Genomic DNA, 27,270 nt, shown 5'->3' on the forward strand with positions numbered 1-27,270 from the left:
GACAACCCACCTTCTTCAAATCTTGGTGTTGAGAACTCCACTCCTGCTGCTGAACAATCTTCCGCTGCTCCTGTTCTTTTTTCAGCAGACCCTCCACTTGTCCTAAAGACCGAACCTAGAGTCTCTCAACCTAAGAAGACCAAGCGTAAGCCTCCTCCTCTTCCTCCTAGCAAACGTTCCTGTGTTCGTGCATCTGGATCCAAAGGAAAGTCTAAGCCATCGCCCGCTCCAACTCGTCGTATGCCTCGTCGTAGCTCTACTCGCTCGTCCACTCACGATGACCTTGAAGATGTCACTGACACTTCACTTCCAAAGCCAGATCTCACTGGAGAGGATGTTGCAGAAGCTCCTCCACCGACGTACCTCTCTTGCTATGTTGCAAATTGCCGTCTCACTGCTGCTCGTGATCGGAACTACCCTGAACTGAAGCTTCCGTCCTCAGATCCCTACTCATCTCAGTTCTTCTCCGAACTTACCATGCGTTGTTTTCAGACTATCTCAGATTGCCCCTTCAATGAGATGGGCTTCCTTGCTGCTGATAACCCTCACGGTGGTGATGCATACAAAATCCTGTCAGATTTTGGTCTTCTGCCTACGGTTACTGAAGTTGATTCATTTGTTGGGGTTGTTGTCAAAGAGTTCTATGCCAACCTGGCTGAAGCTGAAACAGAGGGGATCGACACACTCAAAGTTTATGTCCGTGGATCCATGTATGAGTTCTCTCCATCTCTCATCAATGCCACGTATCAGCTTCCCAATGAGCCGTACCCTTTGAATGCGACTCAGATCCAAGTTCTTGACAGTCTTGATGAGATTGTCACTCTCCTCACTGATGGTCGGATTCGTACTTGGGAGCTTAGCAACAAAAAGGAGATGGGCGATACGGTGGCGATGCTTCAGAAGATCTGTTGTCAGAACTGGATGCCCACAATGAACCCCAGCTCTATGTCTGCTGAGCGGTCTATACTCCTCTTCATGATTCTCAAAGGCCATCGCTTTAATTTTGGGAAATTGGTCTTTAATGAAATCTGTGCCTGCAGCTCTGTGGTCGCGAATGCTTCCTCCAATGTTCGTCTCATTCTTCCCAATCTCATTGATCAGCTCCTGCGTTTCCAACGAATTGTTCTTGCTCTCTCTAGTGATGTTACCTCTGCTGCACCTGTTAAGTTCAAGATTGAGCCGAAGGAGCTTCTGTCCTCTCAGACTCCACTCACTCTTCTGTCGGATATTCGCCACTTGTATGACTTCACCAAACTCATGATGGAACGTCTTGCAGGTAAGTCTCTCTCCTCTTCCACTTTCTCTAACCATTTCTCTCTAGTTTTTATATGAGTCTGTGCACTCAAGCAGGGGGAGATTACCTTGATATCGTTTATTCTGAGGGTGAGGGTGATCCTGAAGATGAGGAAGATGGTGATGAAACCGAGAGTGGCTGAAAAAATTCGTGTATGCTCGCATGTAGGGGGATTAATATATTTAAGAGTTTGACTTAGTGGTTGTTTTTAGTCAGAAACTCTCTAACGGTTATGTATTGCATTTACAATTGCAGAACTCTGATTTTTTTTTTAGTTCTACTCGGCTATGTATTGAACCTTTGAACCTTATGCTGCTCTGAAGTATTTCAGTTATCTTAATGCCTTGTGGTTCAGTTTTGGGTTTGCTGTTCGGTTTGGATCACTAACTTGTTACAAGAAGGCTTGAGGCACACACTCAGATAAAAAGGGGGAGATTGAAGAAACAAAGTATCTGTAGGAGTTACACACTGTCACGGGATGTACCTGAAGGACTTCAGACGAAGCGGGAAGTGTCAAGTTGATCCGCCAGCACAACACCTTGAAGACAGTGCGATACATCGAGCGTGGAGTTGTTGAGCATGGGCGAAAAAGATGTCAGGCTAAAAAGGTGTTCGTTGGAAGCTACAAGCAAGTGGAGTGTTGAAGTCAACATAATGATGGGGTTTCTCCTATGACTCATTGGACAATGAGAGGTTCTTAAAGGACATGGTGCATAGGAGGATTTGCTGGATAAAGAAGAGTATGTGAAGATTGTTGCTGCATATAAAAGAGAAGCAGCTCAAATCCTTGTTCGGTTACCACTTTTATAGAGAGAAAAGTGTGTGTGTTTAGATCTTAGCAAGAAGAACAATATTGCTTGAGGGTTTCATTGGTGAGTGAATAAAGAGAGAGCATAGCTGTTTCTGTGCACGTAAGGTTGGGTAGATTAGGATTGTTTCAGTGGCAAACCAGCTGTTTTGGTGTTGCATAAAACTGATCAAACAAGATTGGAAGAAAGTTGTTTGAGAAATTCTTAATAAAGCTCAGTTTACTGGTATCTTGGTGTTCTTGTAGTAGTATTCAAGGTTCTAGTTATTACAAAAGTGTTGCATCCCTCCCTCTTTTTTTTTTTTTTTTTGGTTGTTGCGTAAGACTATATAGTACAAACAGAATGTCGTAACTTTGACATTGTGAGGAACCACGTGACCCATAAACCATTTCGGAAAGCCCCAAGAGTGTTTCAGGCAAGGCAATGGGTCTTCGTCCCATTGGACCATTCCGGAGGCTGAATTTTGACGTTTGAAGGTGTTTCAGATGTTTTTTTGTGATCGCGACACAATTAGCTACGAGTACAAAATTATGTTTGGATATGGTTATCTCTTGTTTTTCGCGGTTGGAAGCACGTCCAAGGTGAATAAACGGTCCACATATCAAGTGGGACCCACATTGAATGATCCCTAGAATTTTTAAAAAACGATATATGCGATTGCATGGTATATACTAATGGATGTGATCATACCAGAACTAATGCACCGGATTCCATCAGAACTCTGCAGCTAAGCGTGCTTGGGCGAGAGTAGTACTAGGATGGGTGACCTCCCGGGAAGTCCTCGTGATGCATCCCTCCTTTTTTTTTTTTTTTTGGTTGTTGCGTAAGACTATATAGTACAAACAGAACATCGTAACTTTGACATCATGAGGAACCACGCGACCCATATTTTGGAAAGCCCCAAGAGTGTTTCTGGCAAGGCAATGGGTCTTCGTACCATTGGACCATTCCGGAGGCCGAATTTTGACGTTTGAAGGTGTTTCGGATGTTTTTTGGTGATCGCGACACAATTAGCTACGAGTACAAAATTATGTTTGGATATGGTTATCTCTTGTTTTTCGCGGTTGGAAGCACGTCCAAGGTGAATAAACGGTCCACATATCAAGTGGGACCCACATTGAATGATCCCTAGAGTTTTTAAAAAAAGATATATGCGATTGCATGATATATACTAACGGTTGTGATCATACCAGCACTAATGCACCGGATCCCATCAGAACTCCGCAGTCAGTCGTGCTTGGGCGAGAGTAGTACTAGGATGGGTGACCTCCCGGGAAGTCCTCGTGATGCATCCCTCCTTTTTTTTTTTTTTTTTTTGGTTGTTGCGTAAGACTATGTAGTACAAACAGAACATCGTAACTTTGACATCGTGAGGAACCACGCGACCCATAATACCATTTTGGAAAGCCCCAAGAGTGTTTCTGGCAAGGCAATGGGTCTTCGTGCCATTGGACCATTCCGGAGGCCGAATTTTGACGTTTGAAGGTGTTTCGGATGTTTTTTGGTGATCGCGACACAATTAGCTACGAGTACAAAATTATGTTTGGATATGGTTATCTCTTGTTTTTCGCGGTTGGAAGCACGTCCAAGGTGAATAAACGGTCCACATATCAAGTGGGACCCACATTGAATGATCCCTAGAGTTTTTAAAAAACGATATATGCGATTGCATGATATATACTAATGGATGTGATCATACCAGCACTAATGCACCGGATCCCATAAGAACTCCGCAGTCAAGCGTGCTTGGGCGAGAGTAGTACTAGGATGGGTGACCTCCCGGGAAGTCCTCGTGATGCATTCCTCCTTTTTTTTTTTTTTTTGGTTGTTGCGTAAGACTATATAGTACAAACAGAACATCGTAACTTTGACATCGTGAGGAACCACGCGACCCATAAACAGGAAAGCCCCAAGAGTGTTTCTGGCAAGGCAATGGGTCTTCGTACCATTGGACCATTCCGGACGCCGAATTTTGACGTTTGAAGGTGTTTCGGATGTTTTTTGGTAATCGTGACACAATTAGCTACGAGTACAAAATTATGTTTGGATATGGTTATCTCTTGTTTTTCGCGGTTGGAAGCACGTCCAAGCTGAATAAACGGTCCACATATCAAGTGCGACCCACATTGAATGATCCCTAGAGTTTTTAAAAAACGATATATGCGATTGCATGATATATACTAACGGATGTGATCATACCAGCACTAATGCACCGGATACCATCAGAACTCCACAGTCAAGCGTGCTTGGGCGAGAGTAGTACTAGGATGGGTGACCTCCCGGGAAGTCCTCGTGATGCATCCCTCCTTTTTTTTTTTTTTTTTTGGTTGTTGCGTAAGACTATATAGTACAAACAGAACATCGTAACTTTGACATCGTGACGAACCACGCGACCCATAAACAGGAAAGCCCCAAGAGTGTTTCTGGCAAGGTAATGGGTCTTCGTACCATTGGACCATTCCGGAGGCCGAATTTTGACGTTTGAAGGTGTTTCAGATGTTTTTTTGTGATCGCGACACAATTAGCTACAAGTACAAAATTATGTTTGGATATGGTTATCTCTTGTTTTTCGCGGTTGGAAGCACGTCCAAGGTGAATAAACGGTCCACATATCAAGTGGGACCCACATTGAATGATCCCTAGAGTTTTTAAAAAACGATATATGCGATTGCATGATATATACTAACGGATGTGATCATACCAGCACTAATGCACCGGATCCCATCAGAACTCCGCAGTCAAGCGTGCTTGGGCGAGAGTAGTACTAGGATGGGTGACCTCCCGGGAAGTCCTCGTGATGCATCCCTCCTTTTTTTTTTTTTTTTTTTTGGTTGTTGCGTAAGAGTATATAGTACAAACAGAACATCGTAACTTTGACATCGTGAGGAACCACGCGACCCATAATACCATTTTGGAAAGCCCCAAGAGTGTTTCTGGCAAGGCAATGGGTCTTCGTGCCATTGGACCATTCCGGAGGCCGAATTTTGACGTTTGAAGGTGTTTCGGATGTTTTTTGGTGATCGCGACACAATTAGCTACGAGTACAAAATTATGTTTGGATATGGTTATCTCTTGTTTTTCGCGGTTGGAAGCACGTCCAAGGTGAATAAACGGTCCACATATCAAGTGGGACCCACATTGAATGATCCCTAGAATTTTTAAAAAACGATATATGCGATTGCATGGTATATACTAATGGATGTGATCATACCAGAACTAATGCACCGGATTCCATCCGAACTCTGCAGCTAAGCGTGCTTGGGCGAGAGTAGTACTAGGATGGGTGACCTCCCGGGAAGTCCTCGTGATGCATCCCTCCTTTTTTTTTTTTTTTTTCGGTTGTTGCGTAAGACTATATAGTACAAACAGAACATCGTAACTTTGACATCATGAGGAACCACGCGACCCATATTTTGGAAAGCCCCAAGAGTGTTTCTGGCAAGGCAATGGGTCTTCGTACCATTGGACCATTCCGGAGGCCGAATTTTGACGTTTGAAGGTGTTTCGGATGTTTTTTGGTGATCGCGACACAATTAGCTACGAGTACAAAATTATGTTTGGATATGGTTATCTCTTGTTTTTCGCGGTTGGAAGCACGTCCAAGGTGAATAAACGGTCCACATATCAAGTGGGACCCACATTGAATGATCCCTAGAGTTTTAAAAAAACGATATATGCGATTGCATGATATATACTAATGGATGTGATCATACCAACACTAATGCACCGGATCCCATAAGAACTCCGCAGTTAAGCGTGCTTGGGCGAGAGTAGTACTATGATGGGTGACCTCCCGGGAGGTACTCGTGATGCATCCCTCCTTTTTTTTTTTTTTTTTTGGTTGTTGCGTAAGACTATATAGTACAAACAGAACATCGTAACTTTGACATCGTGAGGAACCACGCGACCCATAAACAGGAAAGCCCCAAGAGTGTTTCAGGCAAGGCAATGGGTCTTCGTACCATTGGACCATTCCGGAGGCCGGATTTTGACGTTTGAAGGAGTTGCAGATGTTTTTTTGTGATGGCGACACAATTAGCTACGAGTACAAAATTATGTTTGGATACGGTTATCTCTTGTTTTTCGCGGTTGGAAGCACGTCCAAGGAGAATAAACGGTCCACATATCAAGTGGGACCCACATTGAATGATCCCTAGAGTTTTTAAAAAAAGATATATGCGATTGCATGATATATACTAACGGATGTGATCATACCAGCACTAATGCACCGGATCCCATCAGAACTCCGCAGTCAGTCGTGCTTGGGCGAGAGTAGTACTAGGATGGGTGACCTCCCGGGAAGTCCTCGTGATGCATCCCTCCTTTTTTTTTTTTTTTTTTTTGGTTGTTGCGTAAGACTATGTAGTACAAACAGAACATCGTAACTTTGACATCGTGAGGAACCACGCGACCCATAAACAGGAAAGCCCCAAGAGTGTTTCTGGCAACGCAATGGGTCTTCGTACCATTGGACCATTCCGGAGGCCGAATTTTGACGTTTGAAGGTGTTTCGGATGTTTTTTGTTGATCGCGACACAATTAGCTACGAGTACAAAATTATGTTTGGATATGGTTATCTCTTGTTTTTCGCGGTTGGAAGCACGTCCAAGGTGAATAAACGGTCCACATATCAAGTGGGACCCACATTGAATGATCCCTAGAGTTTTTAAAACACGATATATGCGATTGAATGGTATATACTAACGGATGCAATCATACCAGCACTAATGCACCGGATCCCATCAGAACTCCGCAGTTAAGCGTGCTTGGGCGAGAGTAGTACTATGATGGGTGACCTCCCGGGAGGTACTCGTGATGCATCCCTCCTTTTTTTTTTTTTTTTGGTTGTTGCGTAAGACTATATAGTACAAACAGAACATCGTAACTTTGACATCGTGAGGAACCACGCGACCCATAAACAGGAAAGCCCCAAGAGTGTTTCTGGCAAGGCAATGGGTCTTCGTACCATTGGACCATTCCGGACGCCGAATTTTGACGTTTGAAGGTGTTTCGGATGTTTTTTGGTGATCGCGACACAATTAGCTACGAGTACAAAATTATGTTTGGATATGGTTATCTCTTGTTTTTCGCGGTTGGAAGCACGTCCAAGCTGAATAAACGGTCCACATATCAAGTGGGACCCACATTGAATGATCCCTAGAGTTTTTAAAAAACGATATATGCGATTGCATGATATATACTAACGGATGTGATCATACCAGCACTAATGCACCGGATACCATCAGAACTCCACAGTCAAGCGTGCTTGGGCGAGAGTAGTACTAGGATGGGTGACCTCCCGGGAAGTCCTCGTGATGCATCCCTCCTTTTTTTTTTTTTTTTTTGGTTGTTGCGTAAGACTATATAGTACAAACAGAACATCGTAACTTTGACATCGTGACGAACCACGCGACCCATAAACAGGAAAGCCCCAAGAGTGTTTCTGGCAAGGTAATGGGTCTTCGTACCATTGGACCATTCCGGAGGCCGAATTTTGACGTTTGAAGGTGTTTCAGATGTTTTTTTGTGATCGCGACACAATTAGCTACAAGTACAAAATTATGTTTGGATATGGTTATCTCTTGTTTTTCGCGGTTGGAAGCACGTCCAAGGTGAATAAACGGTCCACATATCAAGTGGGACCCACATTGAATGATCCCTAGAGTTTTTAAAAAACGATATATGCGATTGCATGATATATACTAACGGATGTGATCATACCAGCACTAATGCACCGGATCCCATCAGAACTCCGCAGTCAAGCGTGCTTGGGCGAGAGTAGTACTAGGATGGGTGACCTCCCGGGAAGTCCTCGTGATGCATCCCTCCTTTTTTTTTTTTTTTTTTTTGGTTGTTGCGTAAGAGTATATAGTACAAACAGAACATCGTAACTTTGACATCGTGAGGAACCACGCGACCCATAATACCATTTTGGAAAGCCCCAAGAGTGTTTCTGGCAAGGCAATGGGTCTTCGTTCCATTGGACCATTCCGGAGGCCGAGTTTTGACGTTTGAAGGTGTTTCGGATGTTTTTTGGTGATCGCGACACAATTAGCTACGAGTACAAAATTATGTTTGGATATGGTTATCTCTTGTTTTTCGCGGTTGGAAGCACGTCCAAGGTGAATAAACGGTCCACATATCAAGTGGGACCCACATTGAATGATCCCTAGAGTTTTTAAAACACGATATATGCGATTGAATGGTATATACTAACGGATGTGATCATACCAGCACTAATGCACCGGATCCCATCAGAACTCTGCAGTCAAGCGTGCTTGGGCGAGAGTAGTACTAGGATGGGTGACCTCCCGGGAAGTCCTCGTGATGCATCCCTCCTTTTTTTTTTTTTTTTGGTTGTTGCGTAAGACTATATAGTACAAACAGAACATCGTAACTTTGACATCGTGAGGAACCACGCGACCCATATTTTGGAAAGCCCCAAGAGTGTTTCTGGCAAGGCAATGGGTCTTCGTACCATTAGACCATTCCGGAGGCCGAATTTTGACGTTTGAAGGTGTTTCGGATGTTTTTTGGTGATCGCGACACAATTAGCTACGAGTACAAAATTATGTTTGGATATGGTTATCTCTTGTTTTTCGCGGTTGGAAGCACGTCCAAGGTGAATAAACGGTCCACATATCAAGTGGGACCCACATTGAATGATCCCTAGAGTTTTTAAAAAACGATATATGCGATTGCATGATATATACTAACGGATGTGATCATACCAGCACTAATGCACCGGATCCCATCAGAACTCCGCAGTCAAGCGTGCTTGGGCGAGAGTAGTACTAGGATGGGTGACCTCCCGGGAAGTCCTCGTGATGCATTCCTCCTTTTTTTTTTTTTTTTTGGTTGTTGCGTAAGAGTATATAGTACAAACAGAACATCGTAACTTTGACATCGTGAGGAACCACGCGACCCATAATACCATTTTGGAAAGCCCCAAGAGTGTTTCTGGCAAGGCAATGGGTCTTCGTTCCATTGGACCATTCCGGAGGCCGAATTTTGACGTTTGAAGGTGTTTCGGATGTTTTTTGGTGATCGCGACACAATTAGCTACGAGTACAAAATTATGTTTGGATATGGTTATCTCTTGTTTTTCGCGGTTGGAAGCACGTCCAAGGTGAATAAACGGTCCACATATCAAGTGGGACCCACATTGAATGATCCCTAGAGTTTTTAAAACACGATATATGCGATTGAATGGTATATACTAACGGATGTGATCATACCAGCACTAATGCACCGGATCCCATCAGAACTCTGCAGTCAAGCGTGCTTGGGCGAGAGTAGTACTAGGATGGGTGACCTCCCGGGAAGTCCTCGTGATGCATCCCTCCTTTTTTTTTTTTTTTTGGTTGTTGCGTAAGACTATATAGTACAAACAGAACATCGTAACTTTGACATCGTGAGGAACCACGCGACCCATATTTTGGAAAGCCCCAAGAGTGTTTCTGGCAAGGCAATGGGTCTTCGTACCATTAGACCATTCCGGAGGCCGAATTTTGACGTTTGAAGGTGTTTCGGATGTTTTTTGGTGATCGCGACACAATTAGCTACGAGTACAAAATTATATTTGGATATGGTTATCTCTTGTTTTTCGCGGTTGGAAGCACGTCCAAGGTGAATAAACGGTCCACATATCAAGTGGGACCCACATTGAATGATCCCTAGAGTTTTTAAAAAACGATATATGCGATTGCATGATATATACTAACGGATGTGATCATACCAGCACTAATGCACCGGATCCCATCAGAACTCCGCAGTCAAGCGTGCTTGGGCGAGAGTAGTACTAGGATGGGTGACCTCCCGGGAAGTCCTCGTGATGCATTCCTCCTTTTTTTTTTTTTTTTTGGTTGTTGCGTAAGAGTATATAGTACAAACAGAACATCGTAACTTTGACATCGTGAGGAACCACGCGACCCATAATACCATTTTGGAAAGCCCCAAGAGTGTTTCTGGCAACGCAATGGGTCTTCGTACCATTGGACCATTCCGGAGGCCGAATTTTGACGTTTGAAGGTGTTTCAGATGTTTTTTTGTGATCGCGACACAATTAGCTACAAGTACAAAATTATGTTTGGATATGGTTATCTCTTGTTTTTCGCGGTTGGAAGCACGTCCAAGGTGAATAAACGGTCCACATATCAAGTGGGACCCACATTGAATGATCCCTAGAGTTTTTAAAAAACGATATATGCGATTGCATGATTTATACTAACGGATGTGATCATACCAGCACTAATGCACCGGATCCCATCAGAACTCCGCAGTCAAGCGTGCTTGGGCGAGAGTAGTACTAGGATGGGTGACCTCCCGGGAAGTCCTCGTGATGCATCCCTCCTTTTTTTTTTTTTTTTTTTTGGTTGTTGCGTAAGAGTATATAGTACAAACAGAACATCGTAACTTTGACATCGTGAGGAACCACGCGACCCATAATACCATTTTGGAAAGCCCCAAGAGTGTTTCTGGCAAGGCAATGGGTCTTCGTTCCATTGGACCATTCCGGAGGCCGAATTTTGACGTTTGAAGGTGTTTCGGATGTTTTTTGGTGATCGCGACACAATTAGCTACGAGTACAAAATTATGTTTGGATATGGTTATCTCTTGTTTTTAGCGGTTGGAAGCACGTCCAAGGTGAATAAACGGTCCACATATCAAGTGGGACCCACATTGAATGATCCCTAGAGTTTTTAAAACACGATATATGCGATTGAATGGTATATACTAACGGATGTGATCATACCAGCACTAATGCACCGGATCCCATCAGAACTCTGCAGTCAAGCGTGCTTGGGCGAGAGTAGTACTAGGATGGGTGACCTCCCGGGAAGTCCTCGTGATGCATCCCTCCTTTTTTTTTTTTTTTTTGGTTGTTGCGTAAGACTATATAGTACAAACAGAACATCGTAACTTTGACATCGTGAGGAACCACGCGACCCATATTTTGGAAAGCCCCAAGAGTGTTTCTGGCAAGGCAATGGGTCTTCGTACCATTAGACCATTCCGGAGGCCGAATTTTGACGTTTGAAGGTGTTTCGGATGTTTTTTTGTGATCGCGACACAATTAGCTACAAGTACAAAATTATGTTTGGATATGGTTATCTCTTGTTTTTCGCGGTTGGAAGCACGTCCAAGGTGAATAAACGGTCCACATATCAAGTGGGACCCACATTGAATGATCCCTAGAGTTTTTAAAAAACGATATATGCGATTGCATGATATATACTAACGGATGTGATCATACCAGCACTAATGCACCGGATCCCATCAGAACTCCGCAGTCAAGCGTGCTTGGGCGAGAGTAGTACTAGGATGGGTGACCTCCCGGGAAGTCCTCGTGATGCATTCCTCCTTTTTTTTTTTTTTTTTGGTTGTTGCGTAAGAGTATATAGTACAAACAGAACATCGTAACTTTGACATCGTGAGGAACCACGCGACCCATAATACCATTTTGGAAAGCCCCAAGAGTGTTTCTGGCAAGGCAATGGGTCTTCGTGCCATTGGACCATTCCGGAGGCCGAATTTTGACGTTTGAAGGTGTTTCGGATGTTTTTTGGTGATCGCGACACAATTAGCTACGAGTACAAAATTATGTTTGGATATGGTTATCTTTTGTTTTTCGCGGTTGGAAGCACGTCCAAGGTGAATAAACGGTCCACATATCAAGTGGGACCCACATTGAATGATCCCTAGAGTTTTTAAAACACGATATATGCGATTGAATGGTATAGACTAACGGATGTGATCATACCAGCACTAATGCACCGGATCCCATCAGAACTCCGCAGTCAAGCGTGCTTGGGCGAGAGTAGTACTAGGATGGGTGACCTCCCGGGAAGTCCTCGTGATGCATCCCTCCTTTTTTTTTTTTTTTTTTGGTTGTTGCGTAAGAGTATATAGTACAAACAGAATATCGTAACTTTGACATCGTGAGGAACCACGCGACCCATAATACCATTTTGGAAAGCCCCAAGAGTGTTTCTGGCAACGCAATGGGTCTTAGTACCATTGGACCATTCCGGAGGCCGAATTTTGACGTTTGAAGGTGTTTCGGATGTTTTTTGGTGATCGCGACACAATTAGCTACGAGTACAAAATTATGTTTGGATATGGTTATCTCTTGTTTTTCGCGGTTGGAAGCACGTCCAAGGTGAATAAACGGTCCACATATCAAGTGGGACCCACATTGAATGATCCCTAGAGTTTTTAAAAAACGATATATGCGATTGCATGATATATACTAACGGATGTGATCATACCAGCACTAATGCACCGGATCCCATCAGAACTCCGCAGTCAAGCGTGCTTGGGCGAGAGTAGTACTAGGATGGGTGACCTCCCGGGAAGTCCTCGTGATGCATCCCTCCTTTTTTTTTTTTTTTTTTTTTGGTTGTTGCGTAAGAGTATATAGTACAAACAGAACATCGTAACTTTGACATCGTGAGGAACCACGCGACCCATAATACCATTTTGGAAAGCCCCAAGAGTGTTTCTGGCAAGGCAATGGGTCTTCGTACCATTGGACCATTCCGGAGGCCGAATTTTGACGTTTGAAGGTGTTTCGGATGTTTTTTGGTGATCGCGACACAATTAGCTACGAGTACAAAATTATGTTTGGATATGGTTATCTCTTGTTTTTCGCGGTTGGAAGCACGTCCAAGGTGAATAAACGGTCCACATATCAAGTGGGACCCACATTGAATGATCCCTAGAGTTTTTAAAACACGATATATGCGATTGAATGGTATATACTAACGGATGTGATCATACCAGCACTAATGCACCGGATCCCATGAGAACTCCGCAGTCAAGCGTGCTTGGGCGAGAGTAGTACTAGGATGGGTGACCTCCCGGGAAGTCCTCGTGATGCATCCCTCCTTTTTTTTTTTTTTTGGTTGTTGCGTAAGACTATATAGTACAAACAGAACATCGTAACTTTGACATCGTGAGGAACCATGCGACCCATATTTTGGAAAGCCCCAAGAGTGTTTCTGGCAAGGCAATGGGTCTTCGTACCATTAGACCATTCCGGAGGCCGAATTTTGACGTTTGAAGGTGTTTCGGATGTTTTTTGGTGATCGCGACACAATTAGCTACGAATACAAAATTATGTTTGGATATGGTTATCTCTTGTTTTTCGCGGTTGGAAGCACGTCCAAGGTGAATACACGGTCCACATATCAAGTGGGACCCACATTGAATGATCCCTAGAGTTTTTAAAAAACGATATATGCGATTGCATGATATATACTAACGGATGTGATCATACCAGCACTAATGCACCGGATCCCATCAGAACTCCGCAGTCAAGCGTGCTTGGGCGAGAGTAGTACTAGGATGGGTGACCTCCCGGGAAGTCCTCGTGATGCATCCCTCCTTTTTTTTTTTTTTTTTGGTTGTTGCGTAAGAGTATATAGTACAAACAGAATATCGTAACTTTGACATCGTGAGGAACCACGCGACCCATAATACCATTTTGGAAAGCCCCAAGAGTGTTTCTGGCAACGCAATGGGTCTTAGTACCATTGGACCATTCCGGAGGCCGAATTTTGACGTTTGAAGGTGTTTCGGATGTTTTTTGGTGATCGCGACACAATTAGCTACGAGTACAAAATTATGTTTGGATATGATTATCTCTTGTTTTTCGCGGTTGGAAGCACGTCCAAGGTGAATAAACGGTCCACATATCAAGTGGGACCCACATTGAATGATCCCTAGAGTTTTTAAAACACGATATATGCGATTGAATGGTATAGACTAACGGATGTGATCATACCAGCACTAATGCACCGGATCCCATCAGAACTCCGCAGTCAAGCGTGCTTGGGCGAGAGTAGTACTAGGATGGGTGACCTCCCGGGAAGTCCTCGTGATGCATCCCTCCTTTTTTTTTTTTTTTTTTGGTTGTTGCGTAAGAGTATATAGTACAAACAGAATATCGTAACTTTGACATCGTGAGGAACCACGCGACCCATAATACCATTTTGGAAAGCCCCAAGAGTGTTTCTGGCAACGCAATGGGTCTTAGTACCATTGGACCATTCCGGAGGCCGAATTTTGACGTTTGAAGGTGTTTCGGATGTTTTTTGGTGATCGCGACACAATTAGCTACGAGTACAAAATTATGTTTGGATATGGTTATCTCTTGTTTTTCGCGGTTGGAAGCACGTCCAAGGTGAATAAACGGTCCACATATCAAGTGGGACCCACATTGAATGATCCCTAGAGTTTTTAAAAAACGATATATGCGATTGCATGATATATACTAACGGATGTGATCATACCAGCACTAATGCACCGGATCCCATCAGAACTCCGCAGTCAAGCGTGCTTGGGCGAGAGTAGTACTAGGATGGGTGACCTCCCGGGAAGTCCTCGTGATGCATCCCTCCTTTTTTTTTTTTTTTTTTTTTGGTTGTTGCGTAAGAGTATATAGTACAAACAGAACATCGTAACTTTGACATCGTGAGGAACCACGCGACCCATAATACCATTTTGGAAAGCCCCAAGAGTGTTTCTGGCAAGGCAATGGGTCTTCGTACCATTGGACCATTCCGGAGGCCGAATTTTGACGTTTGAAGGTGTTTCGGATGTTTTTTGGTGATCGCGACACAATTAGCTACGAGTACAAAATTATGTTTGGATATGGTTATCTCTTGTTTTTCGCGGTTGGAAGCACGTCCAAGGTGAATAAACGGTCCACATATCAAGTGGGACCCACATTGAATGATCCCTAGAGTTTTTAAAACACGATATATGCGATTGAATGGTATATACTAACGGATGTGATCATACCAGCACTAATGCACCGGATCCCATGAGAACTCCGCAGTCAAGCGTGCTTGGGCGAGAGTAGTACTAGGATGGGTGACCTCCCGGGAAGTCCTCGTGATGCATCCCTCCTTTTTTTTTTTTTTTGGTTGTTGCGTAAGACTATATAGTACAAACAGAACATCGTAACTTTGACATCGTGAGGAACCATGCGACCCATATTTTGGAAAGCCCCAAGAGTGTTTCTGGCAAGGCAATGGGTCTTCGTACCATTAGACCATTCCGGAGGCCGAATTTTGACGTTTGAAGGTGTTTCGGATGTTTTTTGGTGATCGCGACACAATTAGCTACGAATACAAAATTATGTTTGGATATGGTTATCTCTTGTTTTTCGCGGTTGGAAGCACGTCCAAGGTGAATACACGGTCCACATATCAAGTGGGACCCACATTGAATGATCCCTAGAGTTTTTAAAAAACGATATATGCGATTGCATGATATATACTAACGGATGTGATCATACCAGCACTAATGCACCGGATCCCATCAGAACTCCGCAGTCAAGCGTGCTTGGGCGAGAGTAGTACTAGGATGGGTGACCTCCCGGGAAGTCCTCGTGATGCATCCCTCCTTTTTTTTTTTTTTTTTTGGTTGTTGCGTAAGAGTATATAGTACAAACAGAATATCGTAACTTTGACATCGTGAGGAACCACGCGACCCATAATACCATTTTGGAAAGCCCCAAGAGTGTTTCTGGCAACGCAATGGGTCTTAGTACCATTGGACCATTCCGGAGGCCGAATTTTGACGTTTGAAGGTGTTTCGGATGTTTTTTGGTGATCGCGACACAATTAGCTACGAGTACAAAATTATGTTTGGATATGGTTATCTCTTGTTTTTCGCGGTTGGAAGCACGTCCAAGGTGAATAAACGGTCCACATATCAAGTGGGACCCACATTGAATGATCCCTAGAGTTTTTAAAAAACGATATATGCGATTGCATGATATATACTAACGGATGTGATCATACCAGCACTAATGCACCGGATCCCATCAGAACTCCGCAGTCAAGCGTGCTTGGGCGAGAGTAGTACTAGGATGGGTGACCTCCCGGGAAGTCCTCGTGATGCATCCCTCCTTTTTTTTTTTTTTTTTTTTTGGTTGTTGCGTAAGAGTATATAGTACAAACAGAACATCGTAACTTTGACATCGTGAGGAACCACGCGACCCATAATACCATTTTGGAAAGCCCCAAGAGTGTTTCTGGCAAGGCAATGGGTCTTCGTACCATTGGACCATTCCGGAGGCCGAATTTTGACGTTTGAAGGTGTTTCGGATGTTTTTTGGTGATCGCGACACAATTAGCTACGAGTACAAAATTATGTTTGGATATGGTTATCTCTTGTTTTTCGCGGTTGGAAGCACGTCCAAGGTGAATAAACGGTCCACATATCAAGTGGGACCCACATTGAATGATCCCTAGAGTTTTTAAAACACGATATATGCGATTGCATGATATATACTAACGGATGTGATCATACCAGCACTAATGCACCGGATCCCATCAGAACTCCGCAGTCAAGCGTGCTTGGGCGAGAGTAGTACTAGGATGGGTGACCTCCCGGGAAGTCCTCGTGATGCATCCCTCCTTTTTTTTTTTTTTTTTTTTTGGTTGTTGCGTAAGAGTATATAGTACAAACAGAACATCGTAACTTTGACATCGTGAGGAACCACGCGACCCATAATACCATTTTGGAAAGCCCCAAGAGTGTTTCTGGCAAGGCAATGGGTCTTCGTACCATTGGACCATTCCGGAGGCCGAATTTTGACGTTTGAAGGTGTTTCGGATGTTTTTTGGTGATCGCGACACAATTAGCTACGAGTACAAAATTATGTTTGGATATGGTTATCTCTTGTTTTTCGCGGTTGGAAGCACGTCCAAGGTGAATAAACGGTCCACATATCAAGTGGGACCCACATTGAATGATCCCTAGAGTTTTTAAAACACGATATATGCGATTGAATGGTATATACTAACGGATGTGATCATACCAGCACTAATGCACCGGATCCCATGAGAACTCCGCAGTCAAGCGTGCTTGGGCGAGAGTAGTACTAGGATGGGTGACCTCCCGGGAAGTCCTCGTGATGCATCCCTCCTTTTTTTTTTTTTTTGGTTGTTGCGTAAGACTATATAGTACAAACAGAACATCGTAACTTTGACATCGTGAGGAACCATGCGACCCATATTTTGGAAAGCCCCAAGAGTGTTTCTGGCAAGGCAATGGGTCTTCGTACCATTAGACCATTCCGGAGGCCGAATTTTGACGTTTGAAGGTGTTTCAGATGTTTTTTGGTGATCGCGACACAATTAGCTACGAGTACAAAATTATGTTTGGATATGGTTATCTCTTGTTTTTCGCGGTTGGAAGCACGTCCAAGGTGAATAAACGGTCCACATATCAAGTGGGACCCACATTGAATGATCCCTAGAGTTTTTAAAAAACGATATATGCGATTGCATGATATATACTAACGGATGTGATCATACCAGCACTAATGCACCGGATCCCATCAGAACTCCGCAGTCAAGCGTGCTTGGGCGAGAGTAGTACTAGGATGGGTGACCTCCCGGGAAGTCCTCGTGATGCATCCCTCCTTTTTTTTTTTTTTTTTTTTTGGTTGTTGCGTAAGAGTATATAGTACAAACAGAACATCGTAACTTTGACATCGTGAGGAACCACGCGACCCATAATACCATTTTGGAAAGCCCCAAGAGTGTTTCTGGCAAGGCAATGGGTCTTCGTACCATTGGACCATTCCGGAGGCCGAATTTTGACGTTTGAAGGTGTTTCGGATGTTTTTTGGTGATCGCGACACAATTAGCTACGAGTACAAAATTATGTTTGGATATGGTTATCTCTTGTTTTTCGCGGTTGGAAGCACGTCCAAGGTGAATAAACGGTCCACATATCAAGTGGGACCCACATTGAATGATCCCTAGAGTTTTTAAAACACGATATATGCGATTGAATGGTATATACTAACGGATGTGATCATACCAGCACTAATGCACCGGATCCCATGAGAACTCCGCAGTCAAGCGTGCTTGGGCGAGAGTAGTACTAGGATGGGTGACCTCCCGGGAAGTCCTCGTGATGCATCCCTCCTTTTTTTTTTTTTTTGGTTGTTGCGTAAGACTATATAGTACAAACAGAACATCGTAACTTTGACATCGTGAGGAACCATGCGACCCATATTTTGGAAAGCCCCAAGAGTGTTTCTGGCAAGGCAATGGGTCTTCGTACCATTAGACCATTCCGGAGGCCGAATTTTGACGTTTGAAGGTGTTTCGGATGTTTTTTGGTGATCGCGACACAATTAGCTACGAGTACAAAATTATGTTTGGATATGGTTATCTCTTGTTTTTCGCGGTTGGAAGCACGTCCAAGGTGAATAAACGGTCCACATATCAAGTGGGACCCACATTGAATGATCCCTAGAGTTTTTAAAAAACGATATATGCGATTGCATGATATATACTAACGGATGTGATCATACCAGCACTAATGCACCGGATCCCATCAGAACTCCGCAGTCAAGCGTGCTTGGGCGAGAGTAGTACTAGGATGGGTGACCTCCCGGGAAGTCCTCGTGATGCATCCCTCCTTTTTTTTTTTTTTTTTTTTTGGTTGTTGCGTAAGAGTATATAGTACAAACAGAACATCGTAACTTTGACATCGTGAGGAACCACGCGACCCATAATACCATTTTGGAAAGCCCCAAGAGTGTTTCTGGCAAGGCAATGGGTCTTCGTACCATTGGACCATTCCGGAGGCCGAATTTTGACGTTTGAAGGTGTTTCGGATGTTTTTTGGTGATCGCGACACAATTAGCTACGAGTACAAAATTATGTTTGGATATGGTTATCTCTTGTTTTTCGCGGTTGGAAGCACGTCCAAGGTGAATAAACGGTCCACATATCAAGTGGGACCCACATTGAATGATCCCTAGAGTTTTTAAAACACGATATATGCGATTGAATGGTATATACTAACGGATGTGATCATACCAGCACTAATGCACCGGATCCCATGAGAACTCCGCAGTCAAGCGTGCTTGGGCGAGAGTAGTACTAGGATGGGTGACCTCCCGGGAAGTCCTCGTGATGCATCCCTCCTTTTTTTTTTTTTTTGGTTGTTGCGTAAGACTATATAGTACAAACAGAACATCGTAACTTTGACATCGTGAGGAACCATGCGACCCATATTTTGGAAAGCCCCAAGAGTGTTTCTGGCAAGGCAATGGGTCTTCGTACCATTAGACCATTCCGGAGGCCGAATTTTGACGTTTGAAGGTGTTTCGGATGTTTTTTGGTGATCGCGACACAATTAGCTACGAGTACAAAATTATGTTTGGATATGGTTATCTCTTGTTTTTCGCGGTTGGAAGCACGTCCAAGGTGAATAAACGGTCCACATATCAAGTGGGACCCACATTGAATGATCCCTAGAGTTTTTAAAAAACGATATATGCGATTGCATGATATATACTAACGGATGTGATCATACCAGCACTAATGCACCGGATCCCATCAGAACTCCGCAGTCAAGCGTGCTTGGGCGAGAGTAGTACTAGGATGGGTGACCTCCCGGGAAGTCCTCGTGATGCATCCCTCCTTTTTTTTTTTTTTTTTTGGTTGTTGCGTAAGAGTATATAGTACAAACAGAATATCGTAACTTTGACATCGTGAGGAACCACGCGACCCATAATACCATTTTGGAAAGCCCCAAGAGTGTTTCTGGCAACGCAATGGGTCTTAGTACCATTGGACCATTCCGGAGGCCGAATTTTGACGTTTGAAGGTGTTTCGGATGTTTTTTGGTGATCGCGACACAATTAGCTACGAGTACAAAATTATGTTTGGATATGGTTATCTCTTGTTTTTCGCGGTTGGAAGCACGTCCAAGGTGAATAAACGGTCCACATATCAAGTGGGACCCACATTGAATGATCCCTAGAGTTTTTAAAAAACGATATATGCGATTGCATGATATATACTAACGGATGTGATCATACCAGCACTAATGCACCGGATCCCATCAGAACTCCGCAGTCAAGCGTGCTTGGGCGAGAGTAGTACTAGGATGGGTGACCTCCCGGGAAGTCCTCGTGATGCATCCCTCCTTTTTTTTTTTTTTTGGTTGTTGCGTAAGACTATATAGTACAAACAGAACATCGTAACTTTGACATCGTGAGGAACCATGCGACCCATATTTTGGAAAGCCCCAAGAGTGTTTCTGGCAAGGCAATGGGTCTTCGTACCATTAGACCATTCCGGAGGCCGAATTTTGACGTTTGAAGGTGTTTCGGATGTTTTTTGGTGATCGCGACACAATTAGCTACGAGTACAAAATTATGTTTGGATATGGTTATCTCTTGTTTTTCGCGGTTGGAAGCACGTCCAAGGTGAATAAACGGTCCACATATCAAGTGGGACCCACATTGAATGATCCCTAGAGTTTTTAAAACACGATATATGCGATTGAATGGTATATACTAACGGATGTGATCATACCAGCACTAATGCACCGGATCCCATGAGAACTCCGCAGTCAAGCGTGCTTGGGCGAGAGTAGTACTAGGATGGGTGACCTCCTGGGAAGTCCTCGTGATGCATCCCTCCTTTTTTTTTTTTTTTGGTTGTTGCGTAAGACTATATAGTACAAACAGAACATCGTAACTTTGACATCGTGAGGAACCATGCGACCCATATTTTGGAAAGCCCCAAGAGTGTTTCTGGCAAGGCAATGGGTCTTCGTACCATTAGACCATTCCCGAGGCCGAATTTTGACGTTTGAAGGTGTTTCGCATGTTTTTTGGTGATCGCGACACAATTAGCTACGAGTACAAAATTATGTTTGGATATGGTTATCTCTTGTTTTTCGCGGTTGGAAGCACGTCCAAGGTGAATAAACGGTCCACATATCAAGTGGGACCCACATTGAATGATCCCTAGAGTTTTTAAAAAACGATATATGCGATTGCATGATATATACTAACGGATGTGATCATACCAGCACTAATGCACCGGATCCCATCAGAACTCCGCAGTCAAGCGTGCTTGGGCGAGAGTAGTACTAGGATGGGTGACCTCCCGGGAAGTCCTCGTGATGCATCCCTCCTTTTTTTTTTTTTTTTTTTTTGGTTGTTGCGTAAGAGTATATAGTACAAACAGAACATCGTAACTTTGACATCGTGAGGAACCACGCGACCCATAATACCATTTTGGAAAGCCCCAAGAGTGTTTCTGGCAAGGCAATGGGTCTTCGTACCATTGGACCATTCCGGAGGCCGAATTTTGACGTTTGAAGGTGTTTCGGATGTTTTTTGGTGATCGCGACACAATTAGCTACGAGTACAAAATTATGTTTGGATATGGTTATCTCTTGTTTTTCGCGGTTGGAAGCACGTCCAAGGTGAATAAACGGTCCACATATCAAGTGGGACCCACATTGAATGATCCCTAGAGTTTTTAAAACACGATATATGCGATTGAATGGTATATACTAACGGATGTGATCATACCAGCACTAATGCACCGGATCCCATGAGAACTCCGCAGTCAAGCGTGCTTGGGCGAGAGTAGTACTAGGATGGGTGACCTCCCGGGAAGTCCTCGTGATGCATCCCTCCTTTTTTTTTTTTTTTGGTTGTTGCGTAAGACTATATAGTACAAACAGAACATCGTAACTTTGACATCGTGAGGAACCATGCGACCCATATTTTGGAAAGCCCCAAGAGTGTTTCTGGCAAGGCAATGGGTCTTCGTACCATTAGACCATTCCGGAGGCCGAATTTTGACGTTTGAAGGTGTTTCGGATGTTTTTTGGTGATCGCGACACAATTAGCTACGAGTACAAAATTATGTTTGGATATGGTTATCTCTTGTTTTTCGCGGTTGGAAGCACGTCCAAGGTGAATACACGGTCCACATATCAAGTGGGACCCACATTGAATGATCCCTAGAGTTTTTAAAAAACGATATATGCGATTGCATGATATATACTAACGGATGTGATCATACCAGCACTAATGCACCGGATCCCATCAGAACTCCGCAGTCAAGCGTGCTTGGGCGAGAGTAGTACTAGGATGGGTGACCTCCCGGGAAGTCCTCGTGATGCATCCCTCCTTTTTTTTTTTTTTTTTTGGTTGTTGCGTAAGAGTATATAGTACAAACAGAATATCGTAACTTTGACATCGTGAGGAACCACGCGACCCATAATACCATTTTGGAAAGCCCCAAGAGTGTTTCTGGCAACGCAATGGGTCTTAGTACCATTGGACCATTCCGGAGGCCGAATTTTGACGTTTGAAGGTGTTTCGGATGTTTTTTGGTGATCGCGACACAATTAGCTACGAGTACAAAATTATGTTTGGATATGGTTATCTCTTGTTTTTCGCGGTTGGAAGCACGTCCAAGGTGAATAAACGGTCCACATATCAAGTGGGACCCACATTGAATGATCCCTAGAGTTTTTAAAAAACGATATATGCGATTGCATGATATATACTAACGGATGTGATCATACCAGCACTAATGCACCGGATCCCATGAGAACTCCGCAGTCAAGCGTGCTTGGGCGAGAGTAGTACTAGGATGGGTGACCTCCCGGGAAGTCCTCGTGATGCATCCCTCCTTTTTTTTTTTTTTTGGTTGTCGCGTAAGGCTATATAGTACAAACAGAACATCGTAACTTTGACATCGTGAGGAACCACGCGACCCATAAAACCATTTTGGAAAGCCCCAAGAGTGTTTCTGGCAAGGCAATGGGTCTTCGTACCATTAGACCATTCCGGAGGCCGAATTTTGACGTTTGAAGGTGTTTCGGATGTTTTTTGGTGATCGCGACACAATTAGCTACGAGTACAAAATTATGTTTGGATATGGTTATCTCTTGTTTTTCGCGGTTGGAAGCACGTCCAAGGTGAATAAACGGTCCACATATCAAGTGGGACCCACATTGAATGATCCCTAGAGTTTTTAAAACACGATATATGCGATTGAATGGTATATACTAACGGATGTGATCATACCAGCACTAATGCACCGGATCCCATCAGAACTCCGCAGTCAAGCGTGCTTGGGCGAGAGTAGTACTAGGATGGGTGACCTCCCGGGAAGTCCTCGTGATGCATCCCTCCTTTTTTTTTTTTTTTTGGTTGTTGCGTAAGACTATATAGTACAAACAGAACATCGTAACTTTGACATCGTGAGGAACCACGCGACCCATATTTTGGAAAGCCCCAAGAGTGTTTCTGGCAAGGCAATGGGTCTTCGTACCATTAGACCATTCCGGAGGCCGAATTTTGACGTTTGAAGGTGTTTCGGATGTTTTTTGGTGATCGCGACACAATTAGCTACGAGTACAAAATTATGTTTGGATATGGTTATCTCTTGTTTTTCGCGGTTGGAAGCACGTGCAAGGTGAATAAACGGTCCACATATCAAGTGGGACCCACATTGAATGATCCCTAGAGTTTTTAAAAAATGATATATGCGATTGCATGATATATACTAACGGATGTGATCATACCAGCACTAATGCACCGGATCCCATCAGAACTCCACAGTCAAGCGTGCTTGGGCGAGAGTAGTACTAGGATGGGTGACCTCCTGGGAAGTCCTCGTGATGCATCCCTCCCTCTTTTTTTTTTTTTTTTTTTTGGTTGTTGCGTAAGACTATATATTACAAACAGAACATCGTAACTTTGACATCGTGAGGAACCATGCGACCCATATTTTGGAAAGCCCCAAGAGTGTTTCTGGCAAGGCAATGGGTCTTCGTACCATTAGACCATTCCCGAGGCCGAATTTTGACGTTTGAAGGTGTTTCGCATGTTTTTTGGTGATCGCGACACAATTAGCTACGAGTACAAAATTATGTTTGGATATGGTTATCTCTTGTTTTTCGCGGTTGGAAGCACGTCCAAGGTGAATAAACGGTCCACATATCAAGTGGGACCCACATTGAATGATCCCTAGAGTTTTTAAAAAACGATATATGCGATTGCATGATATATACTAACGGATGTGATCATACCAGCACTAATGCACCGGATCCCATCAGAACTCCGCAGTCAAGCGTGCTTGGGCGAGAGTAGTACTAGGATGGGTGACCTCCCGGGAAGTCCTCGTGATGCATCCCTCCTTTTTTTTTTTTTTTTTTTTTTTGGTTGTTGCGTAAGAGTATATAGTACAAACAGAACATCGTAACTTTGACATCGTGAGGAACCACGCGACCCATAATACCATTTTGGAAAGCCCCAAGAGTGTTTCTGGCAAGGCAATGGGTCTTCGTACCATTGGACCATTCCGGAGGCCGAATTTTGACGTTTGAAGGTGTTTCGGATGTTTTTTGGTGATCGCGACACAATTAGCTACGAGTACAAAATTATGTTTGGATATGGTTATCTCTTGTTTTTCGCGGTTGGAAGCACGTCCAAGGTGAATAAACGGTCCACATATCAAGTGGGACCCACATTGAATGATCCCTAGAGTTTTTAAAACACGATATATGCGATTGAATGGTATATACTAACGGATGTGATCATACCAGCACTAATGCACCGGATCCCATGAGAACTCCGCAGTCAAGCGTGCTTGGGCGAGAGTAGTACTAGGATGGGTGACCTCCCGGGAAGTCCTCGTGATGCATCCCTCCTTTTTTTTTTTTTTTGGTTGTTGCGTAAGACTATATAGTACAAACAGAACATCGTAACTTTGACATCGTGAGGAACCATGCGACCCATATTTTGGAAAGCCCCAAGAGTGTTTCTGGCAAGGCAATGGGTCTTCGTACCATTAGACCATTCCGGAGGCCGAATTTTGACGTTTGAAGGTGTTTCGGATGTTTTTTGGTGATCGCGACACAATTAGCTACGAGTACAAAATTATGTTTGGATATGGTTATCTCTTGTTTTTCGCGGTTGGAAGCACGTCCAAGGTGAATACACGGTCCACATATCAAGTGGGACCCACATTGAATGATCCCTAGAGTTTTTAAAAAACGATATATGCGATTGCATGATATATACTAACGGATGTGATCATACCAGCACTAATGCACCGGATCCCATCAGAACTCCGCAGTCAAGCGTGCTTGGGCGAGAGTAGTACTAGGATGGGTGACCTCCCGGGAAGTCCTCGTGATGCATCCCTCCTTTTTTTTTTTTTTTTTGGTTGTTGCGTAAGAGTATATAGTACAAACAGAATATCGTAACTTTGACATCGTGAGGAACCACGCGACCCATAATACCATTTTGGAAAGCCCCAAGAGTGTTTCTGGCAACGCAATGGGTCTTAGTACCATTGGACCATTCCGGAGGCCGAATTTTGACGTTTGAAGGTGTTTCGGATGTTTTTTGGTGATCGCGACACAATTAGCTACGAGTACAAAATTATGTTTGGATATGGTTATCTCTTGTTTTTCGCGGTTGGAAGCACGTCCAAGGTGAATAAACGGTCCACATATCAAGTGGGACCCACATTGAATGATCCCTAGAGTTTTTAAAAAACGATATATGCGATTGCATGATATATACTAACGGATGTGATCATACCAGCACTAATGCACCGGATCCCATGAGAACTCCGCAGTCAAGCGTGCTTGGGCGAGAGTAGTACTAGGATGGGTGACCTCCCGGGAAGTCCTCGTGATGCATCCCTCCTTTTTTTTTTTTTTTGGTTGTCGCGTAAGGCTATATAGTACAAACAGAACATCGTAACTTTGACATCGTGAGGAACCACGCGACCCATATTTTGGAAAGCCCCAAGAGTGTTTCTGGCAAGGCAATGGGTCTTCGTACCATTAGACCATTCCGGAGGCCGAATTTTGACGTTTGAAGGTGTTTCGGATGTTTTTTGGTGATCGCGACACAATTAGCTACGAGTACAAAATTATGTTTGGATATGGTTATCTCTTGTTTTTCGCGGTTGGAAGCACGTCCAAGGTGAATAAACGGTCCACATATCAAGTGGGACCCACATTGAATGATCCCTAGAGTTTTTAAAACACGATATATGCGATTGAATGGTATATACTAACGGATGTGATCATACCAGCACTAATGCACCGGATCCCATCAGAACTCCGCAGTCAAGCGTGCTTGGGCGAGAGTAGTACTAGGATGGGTGACCTCCCGGGAAGTCCTCGTGATGCATCCCTCCTTTTTTTTTTTTTTTGGTTGTTGCGTAAGACTATATAGTACAAACAGAACATCGTAACTTTGACATCGTGAGGAACCACGCGACCCATATTTTGGAAAGCCCCAAGAGTGTTTCTGGCAAGGCAATGGGTCTTCGTACCATTAGACCATTCCGGAGGCCGAATTTTGACGTTTGAAGGTGTTTCGGATGTTTTTTGGTGATCGCGACACAATTAGCTACGAGTACAAAATTATGTTTGGATATGGTTATCTCTTGTTTTTCGCGGTTGGAAGCACGTGCAAGGTGAATAAACGGTCCACATATCAAGTGGGACCCACATTGAATGATCCCTAGAGTTTTTAAAAAATGATATATGCGATTGCATGATATATACTAACGGATGTGATCATACCAGCACTAATGCACCGGATCCCATCAGAACTCCACAGTCAAGCGTGCTTGGGCGAGATTAGTACTAGGATGGGTGACCTCCTGGGAAGTCCTCGTGATGCATCCCTCCTTTTTTTTTTTTTTTTTTTGGTTGTTGCGTAAGAGTATATAGTACAAACAGAACATCGTAACTTTGACATCGTGAGGAACCACGCGACCCATAATACCATTTTGGAAAGCCCCAAGAGTGTTTCTGGCAACGCAATGGGTCTTAGTACCATTGGACCATTCCGGAGGCCGAATTTTGACGTTTGAAGGTGTTTCGGATGTTTTTTGGTGATCGCGACACAATTAGCTACGAGTACAAAATTATGTTTGGATATGGTTATCTCTTGTTTTTCGCGGTTGGAAGCACGTCCAAGGTGAATAAACGGTCCACATATCAAGTGGGACCCACATTGAATGATCCCTAGAGTTTTTAAAAAACGATATATGCGATTGCATGATATATACTAACGGATGTGATCATACCAGCACTAATGCACCAGATCCCATCAGAACTCTGCAGTCAAGCGTGCTTGGGCGAGAGTAGTACTAGGATGGGTGACCTCCCGGGAAGTCCTCGTGATGCATTCCTCCTTTTTTTTTTTTTTTTTGGTTGTTGCGTAAGAGTATATAGTACAAACAGAACATCGTAACTTTGACATCGTGAGGAACCACGCGACCCATAATACCATTTTGGAAAGCCCCAAGAGTGTTTCTGGCAACGCAATGGGTCTTC

At 43.8% G+C, this 27,270-nt stretch overlaps 42 non-coding genes and 7 pseudogenes across 42 annotated transcripts; all 49 read left to right on the top strand.

The window, feature by feature from the left end:
* The first annotated feature begins 2,779 nt into the window (after positions 1 to 2,779).
* On the top strand, positions 2,780 to 2,898 carry LOC147936348 (5S ribosomal RNA; annotated as a pseudogene).
* A 381-nt stretch (positions 2,899 to 3,279) lies between these two features.
* LOC147936349 (5S ribosomal RNA) lies at positions 3,280 to 3,398 on the top strand (annotated as a pseudogene).
* A 390-nt stretch (positions 3,399 to 3,788) lies between these two features.
* Positions 3,789 to 3,907, top strand: LOC147936350 (5S ribosomal RNA). The gene has a single exon (XR_015569666.1). It is a non-coding gene; the product is annotated as a 5S ribosomal RNA (ribosomal RNA).
* A 381-nt stretch (positions 3,908 to 4,288) lies between these two features.
* On the top strand, positions 4,289 to 4,407 carry LOC147936351 (5S ribosomal RNA; annotated as a pseudogene).
* A 383-nt stretch (positions 4,408 to 4,790) lies between these two features.
* Positions 4,791 to 4,909, top strand: LOC147936352 (5S ribosomal RNA). Its single transcript, XR_015569584.1, has one exon. It is a non-coding gene; the product is annotated as a 5S ribosomal RNA (ribosomal RNA).
* A 391-nt stretch (positions 4,910 to 5,300) lies between these two features.
* On the top strand, positions 5,301 to 5,419 carry LOC147936353 (5S ribosomal RNA; annotated as a pseudogene).
* Positions 5,420 to 5,802: 383 nt separating this feature from the next.
* LOC147936354 (5S ribosomal RNA) lies at positions 5,803 to 5,921 on the top strand (annotated as a pseudogene).
* A 383-nt stretch (positions 5,922 to 6,304) lies between these two features.
* On the top strand, positions 6,305 to 6,423 carry LOC147936355 (5S ribosomal RNA; annotated as a pseudogene).
* Positions 6,424 to 6,808: 385 nt separating this feature from the next.
* LOC147936356 (5S ribosomal RNA) lies at positions 6,809 to 6,927 on the top strand. The gene has a single exon (XR_015569580.1). It is a non-coding gene; the product is annotated as a 5S ribosomal RNA (ribosomal RNA).
* A 381-nt stretch (positions 6,928 to 7,308) lies between these two features.
* Positions 7,309 to 7,427, top strand: LOC147936357 (5S ribosomal RNA; annotated as a pseudogene).
* A 383-nt stretch (positions 7,428 to 7,810) lies between these two features.
* LOC147936358 (5S ribosomal RNA) lies at positions 7,811 to 7,929 on the top strand. Its single transcript, XR_015569585.1, has one exon. It is a non-coding gene; the product is annotated as a 5S ribosomal RNA (ribosomal RNA).
* A 391-nt stretch (positions 7,930 to 8,320) lies between these two features.
* On the top strand, positions 8,321 to 8,439 carry LOC147936359 (5S ribosomal RNA). The gene has a single exon (XR_015569655.1). It is a non-coding gene; the product is annotated as a 5S ribosomal RNA (ribosomal RNA).
* Positions 8,440 to 8,820: 381 nt separating this feature from the next.
* Positions 8,821 to 8,939, top strand: LOC147936360 (5S ribosomal RNA). Its single transcript, XR_015569625.1, has one exon. It is a non-coding gene; the product is annotated as a 5S ribosomal RNA (ribosomal RNA).
* Positions 8,940 to 9,327: 388 nt separating this feature from the next.
* Positions 9,328 to 9,446, top strand: LOC147936361 (5S ribosomal RNA). Its single transcript, XR_015569656.1, has one exon. It is a non-coding gene; the product is annotated as a 5S ribosomal RNA (ribosomal RNA).
* A 381-nt stretch (positions 9,447 to 9,827) lies between these two features.
* Positions 9,828 to 9,946, top strand: LOC147936362 (5S ribosomal RNA). Its single transcript, XR_015569627.1, has one exon. It is a non-coding gene; the product is annotated as a 5S ribosomal RNA (ribosomal RNA).
* A 388-nt stretch (positions 9,947 to 10,334) lies between these two features.
* Positions 10,335 to 10,453, top strand: LOC147936363 (5S ribosomal RNA). The gene has a single exon (XR_015569586.1). It is a non-coding gene; the product is annotated as a 5S ribosomal RNA (ribosomal RNA).
* Positions 10,454 to 10,844: 391 nt separating this feature from the next.
* Positions 10,845 to 10,963, top strand: LOC147936364 (5S ribosomal RNA). Its single transcript, XR_015569657.1, has one exon. It is a non-coding gene; the product is annotated as a 5S ribosomal RNA (ribosomal RNA).
* A 382-nt stretch (positions 10,964 to 11,345) lies between these two features.
* On the top strand, positions 11,346 to 11,464 carry LOC147936365 (5S ribosomal RNA). The gene has a single exon (XR_015569628.1). It is a non-coding gene; the product is annotated as a 5S ribosomal RNA (ribosomal RNA).
* Positions 11,465 to 11,852: 388 nt separating this feature from the next.
* Positions 11,853 to 11,971, top strand: LOC147936366 (5S ribosomal RNA). The gene has a single exon (XR_015569587.1). It is a non-coding gene; the product is annotated as a 5S ribosomal RNA (ribosomal RNA).
* A 389-nt stretch (positions 11,972 to 12,360) lies between these two features.
* On the top strand, positions 12,361 to 12,479 carry LOC147936367 (5S ribosomal RNA). Its single transcript, XR_015569588.1, has one exon. It is a non-coding gene; the product is annotated as a 5S ribosomal RNA (ribosomal RNA).
* Positions 12,480 to 12,871: 392 nt separating this feature from the next.
* LOC147936368 (5S ribosomal RNA) lies at positions 12,872 to 12,990 on the top strand. Its single transcript, XR_015569639.1, has one exon. It is a non-coding gene; the product is annotated as a 5S ribosomal RNA (ribosomal RNA).
* A 380-nt stretch (positions 12,991 to 13,370) lies between these two features.
* LOC147936369 (5S ribosomal RNA) lies at positions 13,371 to 13,489 on the top strand. Its single transcript, XR_015569589.1, has one exon. It is a non-coding gene; the product is annotated as a 5S ribosomal RNA (ribosomal RNA).
* Positions 13,490 to 13,877: 388 nt separating this feature from the next.
* On the top strand, positions 13,878 to 13,996 carry LOC147936370 (5S ribosomal RNA). The gene has a single exon (XR_015569590.1). It is a non-coding gene; the product is annotated as a 5S ribosomal RNA (ribosomal RNA).
* Positions 13,997 to 14,385: 389 nt separating this feature from the next.
* LOC147936371 (5S ribosomal RNA) lies at positions 14,386 to 14,504 on the top strand. The gene has a single exon (XR_015569591.1). It is a non-coding gene; the product is annotated as a 5S ribosomal RNA (ribosomal RNA).
* A 392-nt stretch (positions 14,505 to 14,896) lies between these two features.
* LOC147936372 (5S ribosomal RNA) lies at positions 14,897 to 15,015 on the top strand. The gene has a single exon (XR_015569640.1). It is a non-coding gene; the product is annotated as a 5S ribosomal RNA (ribosomal RNA).
* Positions 15,016 to 15,395: 380 nt separating this feature from the next.
* On the top strand, positions 15,396 to 15,514 carry LOC147936373 (5S ribosomal RNA). The gene has a single exon (XR_015569593.1). It is a non-coding gene; the product is annotated as a 5S ribosomal RNA (ribosomal RNA).
* Positions 15,515 to 15,903: 389 nt separating this feature from the next.
* Positions 15,904 to 16,022, top strand: LOC147936374 (5S ribosomal RNA). Its single transcript, XR_015569594.1, has one exon. It is a non-coding gene; the product is annotated as a 5S ribosomal RNA (ribosomal RNA).
* A 392-nt stretch (positions 16,023 to 16,414) lies between these two features.
* LOC147936375 (5S ribosomal RNA) lies at positions 16,415 to 16,533 on the top strand. Its single transcript, XR_015569595.1, has one exon. It is a non-coding gene; the product is annotated as a 5S ribosomal RNA (ribosomal RNA).
* A 392-nt stretch (positions 16,534 to 16,925) lies between these two features.
* On the top strand, positions 16,926 to 17,044 carry LOC147936376 (5S ribosomal RNA). Its single transcript, XR_015569641.1, has one exon. It is a non-coding gene; the product is annotated as a 5S ribosomal RNA (ribosomal RNA).
* A 380-nt stretch (positions 17,045 to 17,424) lies between these two features.
* On the top strand, positions 17,425 to 17,543 carry LOC147936377 (5S ribosomal RNA). The gene has a single exon (XR_015569596.1). It is a non-coding gene; the product is annotated as a 5S ribosomal RNA (ribosomal RNA).
* A 392-nt stretch (positions 17,544 to 17,935) lies between these two features.
* Positions 17,936 to 18,054, top strand: LOC147936378 (5S ribosomal RNA). The gene has a single exon (XR_015569642.1). It is a non-coding gene; the product is annotated as a 5S ribosomal RNA (ribosomal RNA).
* Positions 18,055 to 18,434: 380 nt separating this feature from the next.
* LOC147936379 (5S ribosomal RNA) lies at positions 18,435 to 18,553 on the top strand. The gene has a single exon (XR_015569597.1). It is a non-coding gene; the product is annotated as a 5S ribosomal RNA (ribosomal RNA).
* Positions 18,554 to 18,945: 392 nt separating this feature from the next.
* On the top strand, positions 18,946 to 19,064 carry LOC147936380 (5S ribosomal RNA). Its single transcript, XR_015569643.1, has one exon. It is a non-coding gene; the product is annotated as a 5S ribosomal RNA (ribosomal RNA).
* A 380-nt stretch (positions 19,065 to 19,444) lies between these two features.
* Positions 19,445 to 19,563, top strand: LOC147936381 (5S ribosomal RNA). Its single transcript, XR_015569598.1, has one exon. It is a non-coding gene; the product is annotated as a 5S ribosomal RNA (ribosomal RNA).
* Positions 19,564 to 19,952: 389 nt separating this feature from the next.
* LOC147936382 (5S ribosomal RNA) lies at positions 19,953 to 20,071 on the top strand. The gene has a single exon (XR_015569599.1). It is a non-coding gene; the product is annotated as a 5S ribosomal RNA (ribosomal RNA).
* A 380-nt stretch (positions 20,072 to 20,451) lies between these two features.
* LOC147936383 (5S ribosomal RNA) lies at positions 20,452 to 20,570 on the top strand. Its single transcript, XR_015569629.1, has one exon. It is a non-coding gene; the product is annotated as a 5S ribosomal RNA (ribosomal RNA).
* Positions 20,571 to 20,950: 380 nt separating this feature from the next.
* Positions 20,951 to 21,069, top strand: LOC147936384 (5S ribosomal RNA). The gene has a single exon (XR_015569600.1). It is a non-coding gene; the product is annotated as a 5S ribosomal RNA (ribosomal RNA).
* A 392-nt stretch (positions 21,070 to 21,461) lies between these two features.
* LOC147936385 (5S ribosomal RNA) lies at positions 21,462 to 21,580 on the top strand. Its single transcript, XR_015569644.1, has one exon. It is a non-coding gene; the product is annotated as a 5S ribosomal RNA (ribosomal RNA).
* A 380-nt stretch (positions 21,581 to 21,960) lies between these two features.
* On the top strand, positions 21,961 to 22,079 carry LOC147936386 (5S ribosomal RNA). The gene has a single exon (XR_015569601.1). It is a non-coding gene; the product is annotated as a 5S ribosomal RNA (ribosomal RNA).
* A 389-nt stretch (positions 22,080 to 22,468) lies between these two features.
* On the top strand, positions 22,469 to 22,587 carry LOC147936387 (5S ribosomal RNA). Its single transcript, XR_015569645.1, has one exon. It is a non-coding gene; the product is annotated as a 5S ribosomal RNA (ribosomal RNA).
* Positions 22,588 to 22,973: 386 nt separating this feature from the next.
* LOC147936388 (5S ribosomal RNA) lies at positions 22,974 to 23,092 on the top strand. Its single transcript, XR_015569602.1, has one exon. It is a non-coding gene; the product is annotated as a 5S ribosomal RNA (ribosomal RNA).
* A 381-nt stretch (positions 23,093 to 23,473) lies between these two features.
* LOC147936389 (5S ribosomal RNA) lies at positions 23,474 to 23,592 on the top strand. Its single transcript, XR_015569661.1, has one exon. It is a non-coding gene; the product is annotated as a 5S ribosomal RNA (ribosomal RNA).
* Positions 23,593 to 23,980: 388 nt separating this feature from the next.
* Positions 23,981 to 24,099, top strand: LOC147936390 (5S ribosomal RNA). Its single transcript, XR_015569604.1, has one exon. It is a non-coding gene; the product is annotated as a 5S ribosomal RNA (ribosomal RNA).
* Positions 24,100 to 24,493: 394 nt separating this feature from the next.
* Positions 24,494 to 24,612, top strand: LOC147936391 (5S ribosomal RNA). Its single transcript, XR_015569646.1, has one exon. It is a non-coding gene; the product is annotated as a 5S ribosomal RNA (ribosomal RNA).
* A 380-nt stretch (positions 24,613 to 24,992) lies between these two features.
* Positions 24,993 to 25,111, top strand: LOC147936392 (5S ribosomal RNA). Its single transcript, XR_015569605.1, has one exon. It is a non-coding gene; the product is annotated as a 5S ribosomal RNA (ribosomal RNA).
* A 388-nt stretch (positions 25,112 to 25,499) lies between these two features.
* Positions 25,500 to 25,618, top strand: LOC147936393 (5S ribosomal RNA). Its single transcript, XR_015569647.1, has one exon. It is a non-coding gene; the product is annotated as a 5S ribosomal RNA (ribosomal RNA).
* Positions 25,619 to 25,998: 380 nt separating this feature from the next.
* On the top strand, positions 25,999 to 26,117 carry LOC147936394 (5S ribosomal RNA). The gene has a single exon (XR_015569606.1). It is a non-coding gene; the product is annotated as a 5S ribosomal RNA (ribosomal RNA).
* Positions 26,118 to 26,497: 380 nt separating this feature from the next.
* On the top strand, positions 26,498 to 26,616 carry LOC147936395 (5S ribosomal RNA). The gene has a single exon (XR_015569667.1). It is a non-coding gene; the product is annotated as a 5S ribosomal RNA (ribosomal RNA).
* Positions 26,617 to 27,006: 390 nt separating this feature from the next.
* LOC147936396 (5S ribosomal RNA) lies at positions 27,007 to 27,125 on the top strand. Its single transcript, XR_015569633.1, has one exon. It is a non-coding gene; the product is annotated as a 5S ribosomal RNA (ribosomal RNA).
* Positions 27,126 to 27,270: the final 145 nt, after the last annotated feature.

The sequence above is a fragment of the Camelina sativa genome, chromosome 10 (genome assembly GCF_030686135.1).
Source record: "Camelina sativa cultivar CO46 ecotype springtype chromosome 10, ASM3068613v1".
NCBI classification, from domain to species: Eukaryota; Viridiplantae; Streptophyta; class Magnoliopsida; order Brassicales; family Brassicaceae; genus Camelina; species Camelina sativa.